Source organism: Triticum dicoccoides, chromosome 1B (assembly GCF_002162155.2).
Source record: "Triticum dicoccoides isolate Atlit2015 ecotype Zavitan chromosome 1B, WEW_v2.0, whole genome shotgun sequence".
NCBI classification, from domain to species: Eukaryota; Viridiplantae; Streptophyta; class Magnoliopsida; order Poales; family Poaceae; genus Triticum; species Triticum dicoccoides.
This window is the reverse complement of record NC_041381.1, coordinates 577,367,154-577,387,684: the sequence shown is the minus strand read 5'-3', so window position 1 is coordinate 577,387,684 and position 20,531 is coordinate 577,367,154. Positions and strand designations below refer to the sequence as shown.

The 20,531-nt window shown below is 45.6% G+C and overlaps 1 long non-coding RNA gene across 1 annotated transcript; it reads left to right on the top strand.

Moving 5' to 3' along the window:
- Window positions 1-19,191: 19,191 nt before the first annotated feature.
- On the top strand, window positions 19,192-19,802 carry LOC119309080. Its single transcript, XR_005150363.1, has 2 exons — window positions 19,192-19,249; window positions 19,489-19,802. It is a non-coding gene; the product is annotated as an uncharacterized LOC119309080 (long non-coding RNA).
- Window positions 19,803-20,531: the final 729 nt, after the last annotated feature.

The window sequence follows — 20,531 nt, the reverse complement described above, 5'->3', positions numbered from 1 at the left end:
TTTTCAAAATAATTGTCGTATTACAAGTTTATCATTTTTGCTGGAAACTTGGTCACATATAATGACACAATGCGAAGTTTTTCCATTTTTTTGATTTTTTTGAATTTTTTATGTCTGTTTCAAAATGCGGTGAAAATGGCGGGAATGGCCGTTCCTAGCTAGTGGTTGAATCTTGAAAAATTTTTGGTGTTTCTCTGATTAAATAGATACCTATGTACCTAGAAATGATTTTTGGAAAAAATAAAGAGCAAACTACGAGGTAGCTACAGTTCAAAGTTGACCCGCTTCCTACTGAATCAGCGGGAATTTGCCTTTTTCACCAGAGGTAGATCAAAACTTTTGACACCCAACCATTTTGTCAATTTTACATTAAATATGGCCTAGTATTTTAGAAAATTGATTTGGTCCAATTTTGCAACAAATATATGGTAGGTCCTTCACAAAAAAACTCATTCCGGGCACCCGGAAAATGGAAAATGAATTTTCCGTGGAAAGAAAATGAAAACACCCTTAGGAAACATTGTTTCGAATTCCAAGATGCACCCATATGCACAATATGAGATCATTTGAACAAACTATGCCATGAATGTGGCCATAAGATTGATCATTTGGCTTGAAAACCATGAATCTTCACGCATGATAGCTCATTTCTGAGAACACTTTTTTAAAATAATTGCCGTATTACAAGTTTATTATTTTTGTTGGAAACTTGGTCACATATAATGACACAATCTGAAGTTTTTCCAATTTTCTGATTTTTTTTTTAGTTTTGTATGCCCGTTTCAAGATGCGGTGAAAACGGCGGGAATGACCGTTCCTAGCTAGTGGTTGAATCTTGTAATTTTTTGGTATTTCTCTAATTAAATAGATACTTATGTACCTAGAAATGATTTTTGGAAAAAATAAAGAGCAAACTACGAGGTAGCTACAGTTCAAATTTGACCCGTTTCCTACTGAATCGGCGGGAATTTGTCTTTTTCACCAGAGGTGGATCAAAACTTTTTACACCCAGCCATTTCATAAATTGTGCATGAAATATGTCCTAGTATTTTAGAAAATTGATTTGATACAATATTATAACAAATCTATGGTAGGTCCTTCACAAAAAAAACTCATTTTGGGCACTAGAAAAAATGGAAAATTAATTTTTCGTCCAAAGAAAATGAAAACTTCCTTAGGCAACATTGTTTAACATTCCAATATGCACCCTTGTGCACAATATGAGATAATTTGAACAAACTATGCCATGAATGTGGCCATAAGATTGAGCATTTGGGTTGAAATCCATGCATCTTCACACTTGATAGCTCGTTTCTGAGAACACTTTTTTAAAATAATTGGCGTATTACAAGTTTATAATTTGTGCTGGTAACTTGGCCACATATAATGACACAATGCGAAGGTTTTGCAATTTTTTGATTTTTTTGAATTTTTTATGCCCGTTTCAAAATGTTGTCAAAACGGCAGGAATGAGCGTTCCTAGCTATTGGTTGAATCTTGGAATTTTTTTGGTGTTTCTCTGATTAAGTAGATACTTATGTGCCTAGAAATGATTATTGGAAAAAACAAAGAGCAAACTACGAGGTAGCTACAGTTCAAATTTGACCCGCTTCCCACTAAATCGGCAGAAATTTGTCTTTTTCACGAGAGGTGGATCAAAACTTTTTACACCCAACCATTTGGTCAATTATGCATTAAATATGTCCTAGTATTTTCGAAAATTGATTTGGTACAATTTTGCAACAAATATATGGTAGGTCCTTCACAAAAAAACTCATTTTGGGCACTAGAAAAAATGGAAAATGAATTTTTTGTCCAAAGAAAATGAAAACTTCCTTAGGCAACATTATTTTCCATTCCAATATGCACCCTTGTGCCCAATATGAGATAATTTGAACAAACTAGCCATGAATGTGGCCATAAGATTGAGCATTTAGGTTGAAAGCCATGCATCTTCACACTTGATAGCTCGTTTCTGAGAACACTTTTTTAAAATAATTGGCGTATTACAAGTTTATAATTTGTGCTGGTAACTTGGCCACATATAATGACACAATGTGAAGGTTTTGCAATTTTTTGATTTTTTTTAATTTTTTATGCCTGTTTCAAAATGCGGTTAAAACGGCGGGAAAGACCGTTCCTAGCTAGTGGTTGAAACTTGGAAAACTTTTTGTGTTGATATGATTAAATATATACTTATGTACCTAGAAATGATTTTTGGAAAAAATAAAGAGCAAACTACGAGGCAGCTGCAGTTCAAATTTGACCCGCTTCCAACTGAATCGGCGAAAATTTGTATTTTTCACTAGAGGTGGATCAAAACTTTTTACACCCAACCATTTGGTCAATTGTGCATTAAATATGTCCTAGTATTTTAGAAAATTGATTTGGTAAAATTTTGAAACAAATATTTGTAGGTCCTTCACAAAAAAACTCATTTTGGGCACTCAAAAAATAGAAAATGTTTTTTTTGCCAAAAAACTCATTTATCATGACATATTTTTAAAGATATTTATCTTATTTCATGTTTGTTACTTTTCCTGAAAACTTATTCACATTAGGTGACACAATGAGAAGATTTTTTATTTTCTTTTTGAATTTTCTCTGGTCATAAAATAGCTGATATGATTTTAACACGCTGTTTTTAGTCAACTGCGACCAATTTAAATGGTCATAACGTGGGACTGCATTCTGATTGGTCCATGGACGTCTCACGCGGATCATCCATGGAACACCGTTGGATGCTTGCGGATCCAACGGCAGTCCTCGGCCCATCAAACCAACCCAACCCACCTAAGCCGAAACCCTAGCTCTACTCGTGGACGTTTTCCATCCACCCCCCGCCTCCTTTCTTTCTCTGCCTCCTTTCTTTCTCTGCCCCTCGCTCCCTCACGCACCCACAATCCCTCCCCCGAAACCCTTGCCACCTCCACCTACGCCTCTTGTTCCGGCGTGTTCCGGCGGGCCTCGCCGGCGCGCATCCCAGATCCGAGCTCCCCTGCCTCCGCTCTTCCCTCACCTCAGGCCAGATCCGCCTCTCGCAGCCCCGGTAGCTCATCCCCAACCCTTTCCCACGGCTAGGGTTTCGAGGATGGTGTTCCCACCAATTCCGGCGTGGCGGCGATGACTGTGCTCCGCCCTCTTCGACGCCCACCGCAAGTCCTACGGGCGGTTCTGCCTCGTGGATGGTGCTTCTACACCTGATGGCTGCGAGCAGATGCAGCCGGAGCAGGCCCCCTAGGAGGACGCATCGGCCTCGTCCTCCTCCTCGCTGTCGGTGCCGGCGCAGCGGGCGGAGGTCCTGGCGGCGTCCCACCGATCTCGCGGCCGGCGGGCATCGATCTCCATGGCCCCGACCGTCGCCTCCCCAGCCGCGGGCGTCATCGCCTCGCCGATCACGAGCGACCTCAGGAAGGCTGCATGCTCCATCGGTCCCAGGCTCCCCGCGCTGCCACCGCTGCCCGGCCTCGCATGTCGCGTCTCACGGCCAGCCCCGTGTCGCCTCCTTCTGTGAATCTGCCTTTGGGAACTTGCGCGTGTACTCTGCTTTGAGATTATCTGAAGCAATTAGTTTCTCTTGTGCTACGCTGCGATCTAACCTCGGCCAATTTTGCTCATGACAGAATATGGATCTCGTACCATGCCCAAGTGTCCACTCGCTTCAGTTGTGGAAAGAGTATCGTGCACATGACTACTACATCTGTTATGCAGCACAACATGTTTAGCTAGCTGTAGTAATTTTTTCTTCCAATGCACACTACTAGATTGGTGTTTGTATGTTGCCTTCCTGAACTCTTGTTAGCTATGAAGAAGTAAAAGCAAAGGGGTTGGAGAATTTCGACAGGGACCTCAAGGACATGATAGACAGGCTCATCATGGAGTGCGAGCGGAAATCCAGAGGGTGCTCAAACGCCTCACCGATGAGGAAGCCAAGGCTGCTATCGCAATATCTGTCTCTGAGGTCACTCAGGTATTTAGACAGTGTGTTATGAATGCTCATCTGTCTGTCAGAGGCTGATATGGCTTCAGCTAAATTGCTTGCGTTCATGTCAATTTTTTCAGTCTGAAGAGGTTGCGGAGTTGTCAAAAGAAATCAAGGAAAAATGAAAGAAGCTGATATCTTCGGTAATGCCCACCTCATTCATATTATGCCCAGTTGGTTGTAGTGTTTCCGTTCACGGTAGTCGTGCGAATTTGATGTCATGCGATGCTGCTTATAAGTATGAAATTTTGCGTGCCCAGAATCTAGGTGTCCCAGTTTAATTTGGCAACACTTATTGTTGTTGTAGCTACACTTCTGGTTGTTGCGAGAAAATGCTCGCTTCTGGGTGCAAGAAAATGGTCTTGTTGTCTTAATTTTTTTGATCCAATCGATTAGGGTCAGATATCATGCCATGTTGTGATGTTTTCTTATTAAGTCTGTGCATTGATCTATTGTTGCTAGATATGCAGCAATGAATTAAGAGATATGATGCTGATTCATTTCTTGTTCAATGTAAATTTATTACATAAACATGTGGAGGGCACTGTAACATTGTAAGTCTATGAAGAAACTTGAGCAAAATTAGTCCACAAGTTAGTTGAAGTCACAAGTGCCTTTTATTGACAGAGTCTTCTACCAGGGCGAATGTTATATTCAAAACCACTTCTGATCACTTTGTGTTTTATTTTTTAATATTTTGTTGTGTCTTGCTTGGTGGGAATTGATCTGGTTAAGTGGCTGACTGGGAATATTATGTTGTCAAGTTCGTGTCTTAGTGCGTCTGAGAATGTTGTTTCTTTCTTTCTTCCTTTTGTTACAAACCTGAAAAGAAAGTGCAATGTGAACCTGGAAGGTGTGTGTGCTGCTGCTACTTTCATGTGCGAACTGCTATACTAGTTGGTTTGTGATGATCCAAACAAGTCTCACAGCAGTAGTACTGTTGGCAGTTGGTGTTTAATTTCATTCCTACCATGGTATTTATTCTTTCGGCATGTCATGTATATGCTTGGTTCCCTTATGGGCGCACTTTCTAACACGCACAAGTGCAAGAAAGAGACACGCCACCATGCAATGATTCTTCTTCCACTCGCTGGCCTCCCGCTCCAGTAACTCTTTTTCTGCTCCAACATAGCATAGCTGGTAAGCAACCGCTCCTCTCTTTTTCTGCTCTAGCCATGGTGATTTCTATCTAGTGCTTATGATGCTTTGGACTTGTAGTTTAGTGATGCCAAGTGTTGCATCGATAATATTTGATCAAAACCACCCAATTAAGTTGAACAATCAAAGAGAGCCTGCTGCTAACAGACATGTTTTCTTTCCTAATAAAGACTGGGTTGTTGTCCTGGCTCTGAAACATGCAACTTTTTTACCCGTCTATAAGTCTTGATCAAATCCAGCTCGTATCTACTTGTAGATGTAGATTGTTCTATATTTTTTGTCGATTAAAAACCTGCTTGCATGTATCCATTTTTTGTCCTTTACAACCTGATCGATGTACAACCTGTTTTCTTGAAAGTAATTTTAGTCGATTCTTTGTTGAAGCGCTAAGACTATGCGTGGAACATTACTTTTTATTATCTCAAACTACCGCCATGTGATTATGCAGGTGCCTAGTTTGTTTTTATTATATAAAACTACCTCCCTAGAACATTAGTTTGTCACCTTGTTTCCACTTAGTGAATCCACTTATATGCAGGATATTGTTTGTTGCTTGTGCTTTTCTGGTCGACAGTATCAGGCATTAACACATTAATTAGTTTCTTGGTTACTTGAAATCAAATCCATGATTTTGTTATGTACTGTTTGCTCACAGTTAAGTATAAGTTAACCTATCATGTTAAGGCAAACCTGAGAACACTTGCTTATGAGAACCAACTAGACTTTAGATATATCCAAGTGAAGATGTACTGTTACTATGGCAGTGAATTTTATCTATGTGAGATTAGAATTTGAGTGCCATCATTCATCTTATGGTATCTTGTTCTCTGTGATAGCTGTTGACTTGCAAGATACAATGTTGATTTACTATATATGCCTGCACAGCAAGTATATGGTGTTCTCTTATGGTTATGCTGCCTATGTCTCCGATATTTAACTCTGCTATCTCATTTTGTCTTTATTATAAGCTTGGCTAACCTTGTAGATGTTGTCCTTTGTTCATCTACAGGACACCATCATGCATATGTTTTACTGGTTTGAACTTTGCATATGTTTTTTTGGTCTGAACTTTGCATATGTTTATTTAGTTTGAACTCTGCATGACATGAAGTAATTATTTCCAGTGTTTTCTCAACTTTTTTTGCTGTCACTTGATATATACTTAGCTTTTACTTGAAGCTGTGGTTTAATGATGGTGATTTTGTTCTACTTGGATGCATTTGTACCCCCATCATCGAGTGCATGAATGCAACGGTGGCAAGAATATGATGGTTGTGTGCATCATCAAGCACACCATGGTGATCATCTACCTCCTCACAAATGCTAACTCAATCCAGATCGATGGTGTCTCTCTCGGTTCCCTTTATTCTCTCCTGCGTTTGTCATGTTAGTGTATGTGTTTTGACTAGTAATGTTAGATCTTGCCTATTGAATGGATGGTCGTGGTAGTAGAATGGCATTGTTGTTTTAGGTGCAATGTGTTGCAGTGAGGTTATAGGACCTGCACTTCATGCATATTCGTGGTCTCTATTTTCTTTTATGAATAAGAAAGCATGGTACTAGCTGGATTTGCGTTATCAGTCTATATATAGAACTGTCCTTTTTTGAATGGAATGTCGATAATATGTTGGGTCCATTTGTTCTGATTCTTCTTAGCTTATTCATGTAACAGGGTGGAGGGCATGTTGTTGTTCTGTTAGCCCAGTCCTGAATATGGTTGTCTAGTGAATTCGGCATATGATTGCTATCGAAGGAGCTCCATACTGAAGAAGAAAACACTTGTTACCTTATAGACCTTGTAATTGTGATTGCCATACCTGTAGAGCTTGTATAGTTATTCCACTTGTAGAGCTTGTAAAGTTTGTGTTAGAGCTTGTATTACATGTTATTTGGAGAGCAGGAGCTGCATGAATCTGGCTGATATAAGTTGAAGTATTACATGTGTTTTCTGTCAGTGCAATTTGAATACCGGCAATTTAAATACCAGTTACTTATTTACTGTTAAATTGAAATATGAATAATATGACCCTGACAGTTGGGACCCATGTGACAAGTGGACCCCTTTTTCTATAAAGAAGAAAAATAAAAACTGTTGAGAAAAAAGACCCAGCCCAAAAATAAAAAGGCTATTGTCGGTGTCAAAACCGGCGGATCTCGGGTAGGGGTCCCGAACTGTGCGTCTAGGCGGATGGTAACAGGAGACAAGGGACACGATGTTTTACCCAGGTTCGGGCCCTCTTGATGGAGGTAAAACCCTACGTCCTGCTTGATTGATATTGATGATATGGGTATTACAAGAGTAGATCTACCACGAGATCAAGGAGGCTAAACCCTAGAAGCTAGCCTATGGTATGACTGTTGTTTGTCCTACGGAAGCCATCCGGTTTATATAGACACCGGAGAGGGCTAGGGTTACACAGAGTCGGTTACAATGGTAGGAGATCTACATATCCGTATTGTCAAGCTTGCCTTTCACGCCAAGGAAAGTCCCATCCGGACACGGGACGAAGTCTTCAATCTTGTATCTTCATAGTCTTGGAGTCCGGCCGATGATGATAGTTCGGCTATCCGAACACCCCCTAATCCAGGACTCCCTCAGTAGCCCCCGAACCAGGCTTCAATGACGACGAGTCCGGCGCGTATGTTGTCTTCGGCGTTTGCAAGGCGGGTTCTCCTCCATGCTCCATGTGTTTGCCGAATAGTGTCCGGTTTCTTCATAAATGTCGCGCTCCTTGGCTTCCACGTCCAATAATGGCCCTCTTCCAAGTGTTGTATGAGGCGAGGATCCAGATTCGGATCACACCATCCTCCTTCCGCAAGTGCTCATCGAAGCGCATCTGACAAAAATCCATTCCAACATGGATAGTCGACGCGGCTCCTCTGTTCGCGCTCCCAGTCCTCAGCAAGGAGATTGGAGGAGATGCTCAGTCCCGCATAGCGAGTTAGTGACGCTCCAAGCAGAGGGATACTTTCCCCCAGCCTTTATGGTTCCGGTTCGAGCCGGACTGGCCACCTACAAGGGTGGGAAGCATGCGGAGAGCGTCCCCAATCCCTCCAAAGGAGAGCGGGTATGCTTCATCCCCTACCTAATAAGGGGACTCGGATTTCCTATACATCCGTTTCTCCGGGGGCTCCTGGAGTTTTATGGACTCCAACTTCACCACCTCACACCTGCCTCCGTTTTGCACATCGCGGGCTTTGTAGCTCTTTGCGAGCTGTTCTTGGGCATCGAGCCCCATTTTGCGCTGTGGAAGAGATTGTTTTGCCTCGTACCCCGTTCTCACGAGGGGTCGATATATCAAGTGGGCGGAGCCGAAATATGGCGCATCGCCGGGACCGGATATCTATCCGGAACCCCGAAGAAGGCGTCCGAAGACTGGCCTTCGGAGTGGTTCTATATGGAAGACGCCCCGCTGCCGGATCCAGTTCGGATCGGCCTCCCGGAGTTTAGCAACGCTCCTCTGAAGAAACGCCTGAGTTGGCGCCCGCGGAGCCCTCAACGGGAAGATGATAGGAGCGTCCAATATCTGATGGGCCGGATACGATTACTGGCCCATTCCGAATTAACCATGATTGGAGTCATGGCCACATGCATTATGCGAGGGATGCAGCCGCTCCAATATAGGGGCCACCCCATGTGGGATTTCAACGGGGAGAATGACGCCACCCGTCATGGCCGCAAGGGGCCGGGATCGACCGCCGATCTGGCAAAGATCCTGTCCGGCTTGTACAAGGGGGAGAAGGAGGACTTCCTCCGCACGAGTCCATTGAATGGATTCTCCATGAATAATCCTCGGAGCTGGGTAAGCGGACGTTTATATATCTGATCCGTGCTTTCAAAGATAAGTGTCTTACTTTATGATTTCGACGCAGGAACTGCGCCGGGATGTGGAGGGCATAGAAAGCCCGACTCGACAACCCGAGGATCTGGGAAGATCCCTTGATCCGGCCTCAGGAGAAGATCTGGACATAATGGTGGAACTGATTGACGGGGTGTTCCACCAGCTCAGCATAGACAATGCTCTAGTCGCCATTACGGCTGACTACCCCGGTTTATCTCCGGCTTCCCAGGTGAGTACGACCGAAGTCCTGACACCGTTACTTTTTTAATGCTTATTTCTGACCACCGTGTACCAACGGTGCTTCGCAGGAGGTGCCTTTACGGCGGGAAGCCGAGCCCGCGGCGACTGACCAACCAGGGTCAGTGCGGCCCAGCAGGCGGAAGAGGAGTGTGGCGCGAATCGAAACATCACCGCAAAGGTATGGCGCACCATTTTCTTTCAAGGGAAAGACTCCTGGGAGGTATATTAATGCTCATGATTCTTCCAGGAGAAAGAGCGCTCGCCGGACTGAGTCCGGAGAGGTTGCCAACCAAGCCTTCGCCAGCCGGCTCCAACGCCTGGTCCGGAGGGGGAGGCGAGCACAAGACGCGAGCCGGATGCTCCTCCAACGGAGGATGCCGACAGGTTGTCCGCCACCAGGTCTGAGGTGGAGAGCGCCATGAATCACAGGCGTCGTCGGACAGTTCTTCGTGACGCGTGTTTCTCCCTAGAGGCGTTGAATGCCTTTAATGCGGGAGACGCGCACCTCCATGCTGCTCGAGATGGTTTAACCAGAGCCACGGAGCAGTATGTAAAAGACATACGGGTGAGGAATTTTAATAGTTATATATGCCAGTAGCCCCCGAGACTTAAAATAGTTAAACTAACTGATTTAAGGATCGTTTGTTATGCAGGATCTTACAGAGAAGAATACCCACCTGTCCCAGGAGCTGCAAGAATGCAAGGCCCAACTTGAGGCCGCACTAGCCGCTGCCGGGGGAGCCACAGAGACCCCCTCTGGTAATTCATATTTCGAAAAGAGAGGTAGTTTATGAAGTGCGGCGTGTGTGTATAGTCTGACAATAATATTGCAGAGGGTGCCGGACTAGATCCGGACAAGCAACATCTACTGCGCCAGCTGAAGGCCGGTGAGAAGGTGCTTATGAGGGTGCAGCAGGAGAGGAACAAACTCCAAGATGCCAACACCCAGCTGGGCGAAGAACTAAAAGATGTTCGGGTCCAGCTGTCTAACTCCGTAAAGGAGAATCGGCAGCTTCGTCGCGGCATTTACAGTAAGTGCTTGAGCAAACTCTTTTGAAAAGAAGAGTTCGGCGAGGAAGTCGATTGACAGAAATGTGTCTATAGGTGTGCTCACGGGTCGTCCGACGGAGGAGATGCCTGGTTCCACGGGAGACCCTCTTCCCGAGCTGCTGCAACTGCACAAACGTGTTCGGCAGGCGATGAGCGGCGTCGTTCAGGCCTTATGGCCTTCCGTCTCCCTACCCGAGGGTCTTGGAGGGCTTGCTGAGAAGCTTCAGGGAGTACGGCAGCGCTTCCGTCTGTGGAAGATATTGGCCTGCCGTCAAGGCGCCAGGGAGGCCTGGGCCATGGTGAAGACGCTGTACACGAAGGCTGATCCAAACCACATGGCCGAGGTCGGACCTGTGGGGCCCGATGTGAAGGAGATCCCTGTGAGCCTGATGTACGGCCAAGTAGAGTTGGCCGCGAAATATTCCCAACGGGACTGTAAATTAGGCAGCCTGTTAGATGGGATTGAAGAGGAGTACAATCAGTCAGTTTGACGATGTAATTTAAAATGACATGTAAAATGCCTTCTAGCCGGATTGTAGATCGTTTGTCTTTGCGGACCTTTTCGCTTCAACCTCGGGACCCAACAGTCCAGAGTGTGTACGAATACCCTTACGGTTATAAAAAAACCGGGGCATGCATGGAGACAAGGCGTAGGGGTCATAAGTGCTTTATCAGACAAGTGCCCAACTAGCTATGTTATATTACATGGTTAGTAAGAAACATCTTCCAGGGAGAATAGTTCCGTTAGGGGTTCCTTTCCCTGGGAGGCATGCCCTAAAGTGCATGTCCGGACTGCGAAAAGAGCAGAAAAAGCATCTGGGGGCAGATAAATAAATTAGTAATAAATCATCTTTCAGGTCACTGACCAAATATTCCCTTAAGAACGCTAGCCTTCGGCTTCACCCAGTCTGAGGTACACATCCGGCTGACCCGGCAGTAACAATCACAGAGGTGCTCCCTTTACCTCCTAGCCGAACAATCGGGAACGTAGGGGTAAGCACAGGAGCCAGACAACCCAGCTTGGCCAAAACTTAAGTCATATCGATGCATATAATGGTGAGTAAAAGGTACATGTGGAAGTATGACACATGTGTTGGGCATGAAGCCCATATAAATAAGCTTCTGTTAAAGAAGCCCTCAGGTATAACGAGTGCGAGTAGCACATCAAGTGAGTGCGAACAAAGCGCAAATCAGCCCTCGAAAGGCTTGTACTGAAAGAGGGAGGAAAAAGGAGGGAAAACAAAGACAGCGAAAAACATATGAAAGGTGGACGGAGGAAGGAGACGAACTCTGAGTCCGGCACTAGGCGTAGAATCTTCGGAGACGGGCTGCATTCCATGGGTTTGGCTCGAGTCGGTTGTTAGATGCATTGCTGGCATTGAAGGTGATAGTCGTGTCGCTCCATGGATTTGTTGTCGCTACTTGGTAGACTTCGGCGAGGCTGCGGATTGTTCGTTTCCGCATGTTATTTGATGCGAAAGTCTCGAAGACTGTTAATACCGTACTGGTACTGTTGGGCTGGTTACTCGGGGCTAGAAAGCCTTCGCCACTTCTGGCCACCTGCCGTAGTATCCAACATGCTCGAAGGCTATGTGTTGGAGTGGTGCCCTCTGTACTGTGGATTTTACAGGGTCCGTTGAGCCATCCCTCCAGTACGGTTCCGTGCCCTTTAGGGGGTTTTTGCTTTTTGGTTTTTAACCCAGGTGCTTGAGTATGACGCATCCTTTTATTTCGAACTAGGGTTGTATTCAGGGCCGGATTGTCCCAAAACCTGGTTTCGGTTTTCCAGGCACTCTCCATCGCACAGTATTTTTGTACTATGGTCGCCAGTTCGACGAAGCGTGGAACTTCGCGACGACTTATGGCGTTCATGATTCCCTTGTCTGTGCAATTGTTGCAGAAAATTGAGATTGCGCTTTTCTCACGGCAGTCCTTTATCATGTCCATGACCAGGAGGAATCTGGCCCAGTAATGATGTACTGTTTCATCGGGCTCCTGCCGTATTTGAGATAGATCGCTTATGTTTGGGTGGGCGGGCGGAATTAAATTCGGAACCCCGCCCAATCTGAGGCTCAAAGGCCTAGAAGTTTCCGGATTTGGAAGCTTGGATTGCTGGATGTTATCCAACAAATCTGGTCCGATGCCTGACTTTAGGTTCAGTACTTGATTGACATCCGTCCCTCCGCGGGAATCCGGCATGAAGGGATCGGGAATCCGAACATAACTGGTCTTTAACATAGAAGAAGAGTCGCCGCGTTGTTCCTCTACCACGACAACGTGATGGGTGGCCTGGGGAGAGTTAATTTCTCTCAGATTGGTTTTAAGCCCAATCTGATCGTAGTCTGTGGCGACTCCCAGGGCGACGATGCGATCCAAGAGCTCATTTACGGAGGAGAGCTCCATCGGATCTAGCTGCTCGGCGAATTCCGAGTTGACGTGAAGATCGCTTTTGATGACCTAAGAGGTCATTGTCGGAGCGGCGGTCGAACAGGCGGTCATAAGAAAAACCCCTAGCCGGATAGTTTGGCCGGTGGCCAAAGCTCCCTTGATGACGGCGCTGTCTTTAAAGACGGGAAAAGGCATCCCTCCTGATTGCGACGACACAGAGGAGCTCTTAATGAAAGCACCAATGTCGGTGTCAAAACAGGCGGATCTCGGGTAGGGGGTCCCGAACTGTGCGTCTAGGCGGATGGTAACAAGAGACAAGGGACACGATGTTTTACCCAGGTTCGGGCCCTCTTGATGGAGGTAAAACCCTACGTCCTGCTTGATTGATATTGATGATATGGGTATTACAAGAGTAGATCTACCACGAGATCAAGGAGGCTAAACCTTAGAAGCTAGCCTATGGTATGATTGTTGTTCGTCCTACGGACTAAAGTCATCCGGTTTATATAGACACCGGAGAGGGCTAGGCTTACACAGAGTCAGTTACAATGGTAGGAGATCTACATATCCGTATTGTCAAGCTTGCCTTCCACGCCAAGGAAAGTCCCATCCGGACACGGGACGAAGTCTTCAATCTTGTATCTTCATAGTCTTGGAGTCCGGCCGATGATGATAGTTCGGCTATCCGGACACCCCCTAATCCAGGACTCCCTCAACTATAATATTGGGCCTGGCCCATGAGGCTGTCCAGAATTAATAGGAAAAAATATATAAAAGGCTGAATTGTTGGGCTTGGCCCATGTAAAACACCTAATCGAACCAGGCTAAATCTTGTCAGTGACCTTTTGAACTGGTCACAATTTTGCCACGTTGGATCTGACGTGGCCTGGGCAGACAGCCAGTGACCAAAACAAAAGGTCATGGGTTCAATGACCTTCTGTTTTGGTCGTAAACGTCTACGACCTTCTCACAGAAAAGGTCATTAATTTCAGTTTACGGCCGCTAGCTTTTGACCTTCTGTTTTTGGTCACAAAAAGGTCGCAAATGAAAAACAATGACCTTTCAGTGACCAATAGTCAAGGTCACAAGTTGACATATTTCTTGTAGTGCCATTCGGATGTTGTTGAGGCATGTTGATGGATATTTCGCTAGATACATCAATTAACTCTCCCCTTGAAATGCATGGGCATATGTGCTAGTAAGAAAAAACGCTCGGAGAACGCGCTTCGTGCCCTATTGGCCTCCGGCCTAAAGACAGTTTAACGTAATTTGTCGCTTGACGCGTGGAATATGGCTTTCCGACGGAATACCTCTTAGACTATCCACACTAGAAGTAACATAGGTGGTAATATCACACATTTCTAGATAAAATAGATGATGTGGCAAGCAATTAATGAAGAAAGAGAGACATGTAGTAACATAGCTAGTTACTAATGCTATAAGTAACATCACAAATACCAAGGCAAGATAAGTCTATAACCTAATAAATAAAGTGTTGCATGAAACCACACATATGTTACTCTCCATTGTAGAGGTAGTAACATGAGTGCGGCTAATCTGCACCCGGGCTCAGCTGCACCCACGTTTAGAAAAAAATTCAAAAAAAATACTAGAAAATTCAAAAAATTCCAATTTTTTTGTGGTGGTAGATAATTTGACGCGTGAGGTGCACCCCAAAATTCACCTCATTTGAGCATCTAAGCAACTCTCGGCAAAAAAGACAAAACCAGGGTCTGTAAAAATGTTTACTGTTCACGCACTGTTTTGACCCGATTTGTCTTTTTTGCCGAGAGCTACTCAGATGTCCAAATAAGTTGAATTTTGGGGCGCACCACACGCGTCAAATTATCTACCACCACAAAAAAATTGGAATTTTTTGAATTTTTCTAATATTTTTTTTGAATTTTTTGCTGAGAGGGAGCAGATGAGCCCGGACTTCAGGATAAATTATCCGTGTAACATAGACTAGTAACATAAGTTACTACCCACTATGGCTAGTCTTAAACGCCCACAGCCAATTGTATTTGCCGTGCAACTTGTTGTTTCATAACCTGGCGCGTACTCCACTCCCGCTACACATTTCGGGCCAGCCTAAGTAGTTCCTTCCTGGTTTTGCAAATGTTCTAGAACTCCATGACTGGCTTTTTTGTATTTCTTTTCTTTCAGGATTTTCCAGCTTTATTCATTTTCGTCAATTCCTTGTTATACTTTCTTTTTCACTTTTCTTTTCCTTATTTCATTATTCATTTAATTTTATTTATCTTTTTTCCATTTTCATTTTTCATTTTACAAACATCTTTTTATAATTCGTGAAGTTATTTTATAATCATGAACATTTTTCTATCTGCGAAAATAAATATAATTGTAAATATATTTTTCAAATTGGCAAAAAAAAATTGTGAACTATTCCTAATTGATGAATAACTTTTCCGAAATTGTGAATAAAAAGAAACTCGTGAACATGTTTTTGAATCGGTGAACATCTTTGGAATCGGCAAACATCTGTTGAAATTTGTGAGCCTTTTTTTATGTACATGAACAAAATTTGAAATGCATGAACAGTTTTGAAAAGTAATGAACACTTTTTGAGTAGCGAACATTTCTTAAATTGATGAACTTTTTCTAATTCACAATCATTTTTTATTTTTGTGACATTTTCCAAATTTAATGAAGATTTGTGGAGTTCATGAACATTTTGTTCTAATTGATGAACTTTTTGCTTATTATGAGAACATTTTTTTCAAAAATCACAGTCCGCAAAAAAAATCGCAAACAGTTTTTTATCAATGAACATTTTATCATTTCTTGAACATTTTTTTTAAATTAACATCTAAAAAATTGGATTGTTTTCAAATCCGGAATTATTTTAAAGCAGAAGAAACAAAAATAAAAAAGATAAAACAAAACGCATGAAAAAAGGAAATAGAAGAAACAGGGCACGTCCCACCCCATTCGATCGCCCGCGCATGGCCTCCAAATAAAAGCTCCCGACTTGTTGGGGCTTCGCACATACTCCCTCCATCCGGAAATACTTGTCGGATGAATGAATGTATCTAGTCATATTTTAGTTTTAGATGTATCCAGTTTTATTTATTTGTGTGACAAGCATTTCCGGACGGAGGGAGTACTAGGATGGAACCCAAACGCGAGAGAAGGGCCGTGCCACTTTGAGTATATTACACAAAGTGGTAGCCAACGGGTTTTGATTCCTGAACCGGGTTACTTTTTCTTTCTGCTATTTCTCTACTGTTTGCGGTTCTCTTTTTATTACAAAATTTTCTTTGTTCTTTATTCCTTTTAAAAAAATCTTTTTAGAAAGTATCAATTCTAATAAATTGGTTGTAATTTTTTTAAATGCGTAGGATTTTAAAACATGGGTGTGCTTTAAAAACTTGTGTTTGGCATTTCAAAAAATTGCCCTGATGCAAAAAAAACAAAAATTTCAGAAATGTTCGCGTTTTCTTAAAATATTCATAATTTTTCAAAATATTGTCGTGTTTAAAGAAAGAAAATCAGAATGTCAACAAATGTTCGAGAATTTGTAGAAAAAATGATCATATTTTTGAAAATGTTTGTGTTTCAAAAACCTTCGTGTATTCAAAATATTCACGTTTCTCAAAAATTGTTCGCCTTTTCAATAAATACTTTCTTTGATAAAAAAACCATATTTTCACCCAGAAAAAACAAAAAAAAAACTGACAAAAAACGGGTTGGTATAGTGCATGGGTCACTAGAATGTCCGTTTCGCTAGAGTGTCCGGGCCATTGCATGACGCTACAGTGGCCGGCTCCCCACTATCGGCATGTACTGCCGCCCTTTTTTAGTGCCATGCACACTGAGGTTTCTGGCATTACTGAATCTTTCGAGAATATTGCTCATTACGTTAATTCCTTCATCTTCATGTACTCAATCCATTCGAATTCCCATAGTTGTAATTCTATAGTGCCATTTTTGACTTCCTGTTTTGGACCCTCTTAGCAGCTGGATTCTTCGGGAAGCCGGCCTGTGAAGTTCGGGTCAAGCGCGATGGTGGTCTCCTGTCTGCAGCGGGCACTACGACGTACCGACCGGCCATTGCTCATGCCATATGGCCCCGATAGCGGACAATCGATCCCGCCAGCGCGGCGAGGTGTTCTCCATGCGAAAGGGAAAATCCAGGAACCCCGAAACACGTAGCATGGCAGTGTGCACTACGAGAGTCCTAGCCGTCCTTATCGAACTTTTCATGGTTCGGTACTCCACCTTCTGTGATGAATGATCAACAACTTAATTTTGTTCGATCGCGCGGCGTTTCTGTCTCTCTTGTCAACGAGGACAAGTGTGTTCGTACGTTAGTTCTTCACGCGCCGGATCACTAAAGGGAAACAGGTGCGATGTCTGTCCATAGCCACAATGTCAGTTGTTGACCAGCCAGGATGTTGTGCATGTAGAACCGAAGGAAAATAAATAGAAAAGTACAAGCTTTTATACGTGCATGCTGCGGACGCGACATTCTCGCACACGTATAAACACACTTGTCGCAAAGCAATAATCCTTGGTGCACGGATAGTGGTTTTACAGGATCTCTTTTTCTTGATAAGTACTCCCCGTCTCATAATATAAGAATGTCTTTTACGCTAGTGTAGTGTCAAAAATTCTTTTATATTATGAAACAGAGAAAGTATCATATAAGTATGATATTTCTTTTGATGTCTTTTCTCGAAAAACCAAATTACTGCTCCTCTTCTGAATTTCACTGCTCAGTCACTAATCTAACAAAAAAATACCGGTTAACCTCAATCTGCAGAAGCTGTAGAACATATCCCTAAGGCCCTGTTTGGATTGGCATTTCAGCTCGTTTTTGGCCGGTTTTAGAATACGGATCTCCTCCCGTCGTTTTAATTTCAGACTGAAATCAAGAGGCGACCAGTAATTTACACATGTAAGATAAATACAGGTGCAAAAACTTACACCCAATCCAAGCAGGGCCTAACTCTAGCATTACTCGTCGCAAAGAGAAACGCGATTCACACGACACAATAAGCCGTCTGAATGTCGTCCAGAAGGAAATAAGTTCTCGAGCGTGATGAGACTTGCGTGTTGTCTTGCTTTACCTCTCTCTCTTCCTTCAGTCGGGCACTACTGCATGCCCAATGTTGGAACACGTCGTCACGCACGGCTCCAGGAGACTGAGACGGCCACGACCGGTTCCTCAGGCACGCTCAACTGCGCATGCACATCGTGCGCTCTCACGATCCACTTAACCAGCTGATCGTTGTAGCTAACTACTCTCCGCTCTCTTGTATCTCTCTCACCTCATGTAACTGTATAAATACCCCTCAGAGGAATGAATGCAAGTGTGTGCGTGAATTATCTGTCTAGCTTAGTATCAGAGCGACCGTCCTGCGCACCGCGGGTAGCATTCCCGTGCCCCGTCCTGCCGGTGCCTTGATCCCGGCACCCGGCATCGGCGCCGCCGGACCCTCGTCCTCAGCACCCGGGCTGCCTTCCTCCATCGCCCACCTCTTCCATCGGAAGCTCGACCCCGACGCGGGTAATTACTCGAAGTGGCGCCAGCTTTTTTATGTCATATGTTGTCTGGCATAACGTGCAGCACCACCTCGACGTCGCGGCCAACCCACGTCACCAGAGCGCCGTCTGGCGCAACGACGATCTGACGATCGTGCTGTGGATGTACGAGGTCATCACCGAGGACCTCCAGGACGTCGTCATGTCCCCCACGAGCACGGCGTACGACGTCTGGGTGCAGCTCCACGTGCTCTTCCGGGACAACGCCTCGGGTCGCGCCATCATCCTCGAAGCGGAGTTCCGCAACCTAGTGCAAGGCGACATGTCCATCGCCGAGTATAGCCGCCGTCTGAAGACGCGCTCGGCGAGGTCGGCGTCCTCATCACCGACCAGGCGCTCACCCTCCAGCTCATCCGCGGCCTCAGCCGCCGTTTCCAGGTCATGGCGACCCTCCTGCCGATGCAGAACCCCTTTCCTACCTTCGTCCAAGCCCGTTCGCGCCTGCTCATGGAGGAGCTCTCCGCGAACGAACGCGCCCGGCTGGATGGGCAAGGGTCTGGCGCGCCCACCGCTCTCACCATCGGCCCTGCTTCCGATTGCGGCGCTGATCGTGGCCCCGCTCCCGCCGGTGACATGGGCAAGGGGCCCGTCTCATCTCCAGTAGGCGACAACCGCTCTCGGGGGCGCCGACGTGGCCGCGGCCGCGGACGTGGCGCGCCAGCCTCTTCTGGCGCCGGATCCTCCTCCGGGTCCCCCGCTCCTGCTGGGCGCGGCACTCCTCCGACAACTGCCGCCCGCCCCTGGCTGGGGTACTTTGCACCGTGGGACACTCCGTTTCCACCGCAGCCCCCGCAGCTCCGCGCGCCCTGGTCTGCGCCGAACACCGCCGGCGTCCTCGGGCCACGCCCTCCTCCACCACACCAGGCGTAGCACGCTGCCGGGCCATCCGCTGCTGCCGGCGGCCCTTCCTGGGAGCAGTACCACCAGCTGAACGCCGCGCTCCATAACCTGTCGCTGCAGCAGCAAGGCGGCGCCGCGCCCGAGTGGTTCCTCGATACGGGCGCCACTTCCCACGTCGCTGGTAAGACGAGCCACCTCACCTCTTCTCGTTCTCCTTCTTTGCATCACTCTCACGGCATTATTGTTGGGGACGGGTCTCGCATGCCTATTACTATTGTTGGTTCTACCTCCCTCGCCTCATTTAATCTCAACAACATACTCATCACTCCAACTGTCATTCGCAATCTTATTTCTGTACGTCGTTTTACCATCGATAATTCATGCACTATTGAGTTTGACCCTTATGGTTTCACTGTGAAGGACCTCGTGACCCGGCGCATCCTGATGAGGTCCAATAGTCACGGCGACCTATACCCGTTCTTCGGCGACATCGACGTCCAACACGCACTCTCCATCGACCACAACCTATGGCACGTTTGCTTAGGCCATCCTAGCAATAAGTCTAATTCCCTTTTAGCCAAAGATTTCTTGCCAACTTGTAATAATGACACGCCCGTGACGAACATTCTATGTTCGGCCTGTCACTTAGGAAAGCAGCCTCGTCTGTCTTTTTCTTCTTCCACATCTTGTACTACATCACCTTTTCAATTATTACATTGTGATCTCTGGACGTCTCCCGTGTGTAGCTTCTCTGGCTTTCAATACTACCTCGTGATACTTGATGATTTCTCGCATTTTTCCTGGATGTTTCCTCTAGAAACAAATCGGACACCACCGCCACGTTACAACGTTTCCTAACCTACGTCTCCACGCAGTTCCACGTTCAGATCCAGTGCGTCCAGTGCGACAACGGTGGCTAGTTCCTCACCACGACCCTCCACGCTTTCTTCTCCGAACACGGCGTGTCTTTTCGTCTCTCTTGCCCCCACACCTTCCCCCAAAACGGAAAGGCTGAGAGACTTCTTCGCACCACCAACGACATCATCCGCACCATGCTCCTCCACGCCACCATGCCACCGGAGTTTTGGGTCGAGGCTTTACATGTCGCCACCCACGTCCTCAATCGGCGCCCTTCCTCTTCCGTCCAGTTTCAGACTCCCTACTTCCATCTTCTCGGGCATCACCCCTCCTACGATCATCTCGGAAGTCTTTGGCTGCCTCTGTTTCCCCAACCTTTACGCCACCACACCCCACAAACTTGCGCCCCGATCGACTCGCTGTGTTTTCCTCGGATATGCCCTCGAGCACAAAGGTTACAGGTGCCTAGACCTCGTGACACGTCGCGTTATCATCTCCCGTCACGTAAAATTTGACGAACACATCTTTCCCTACCAACCTGCGCGATCCCCCCCCCCCACCCACCCACAGAAAATCCGGTGCAACAGTTCCCCCGCATCCTACCT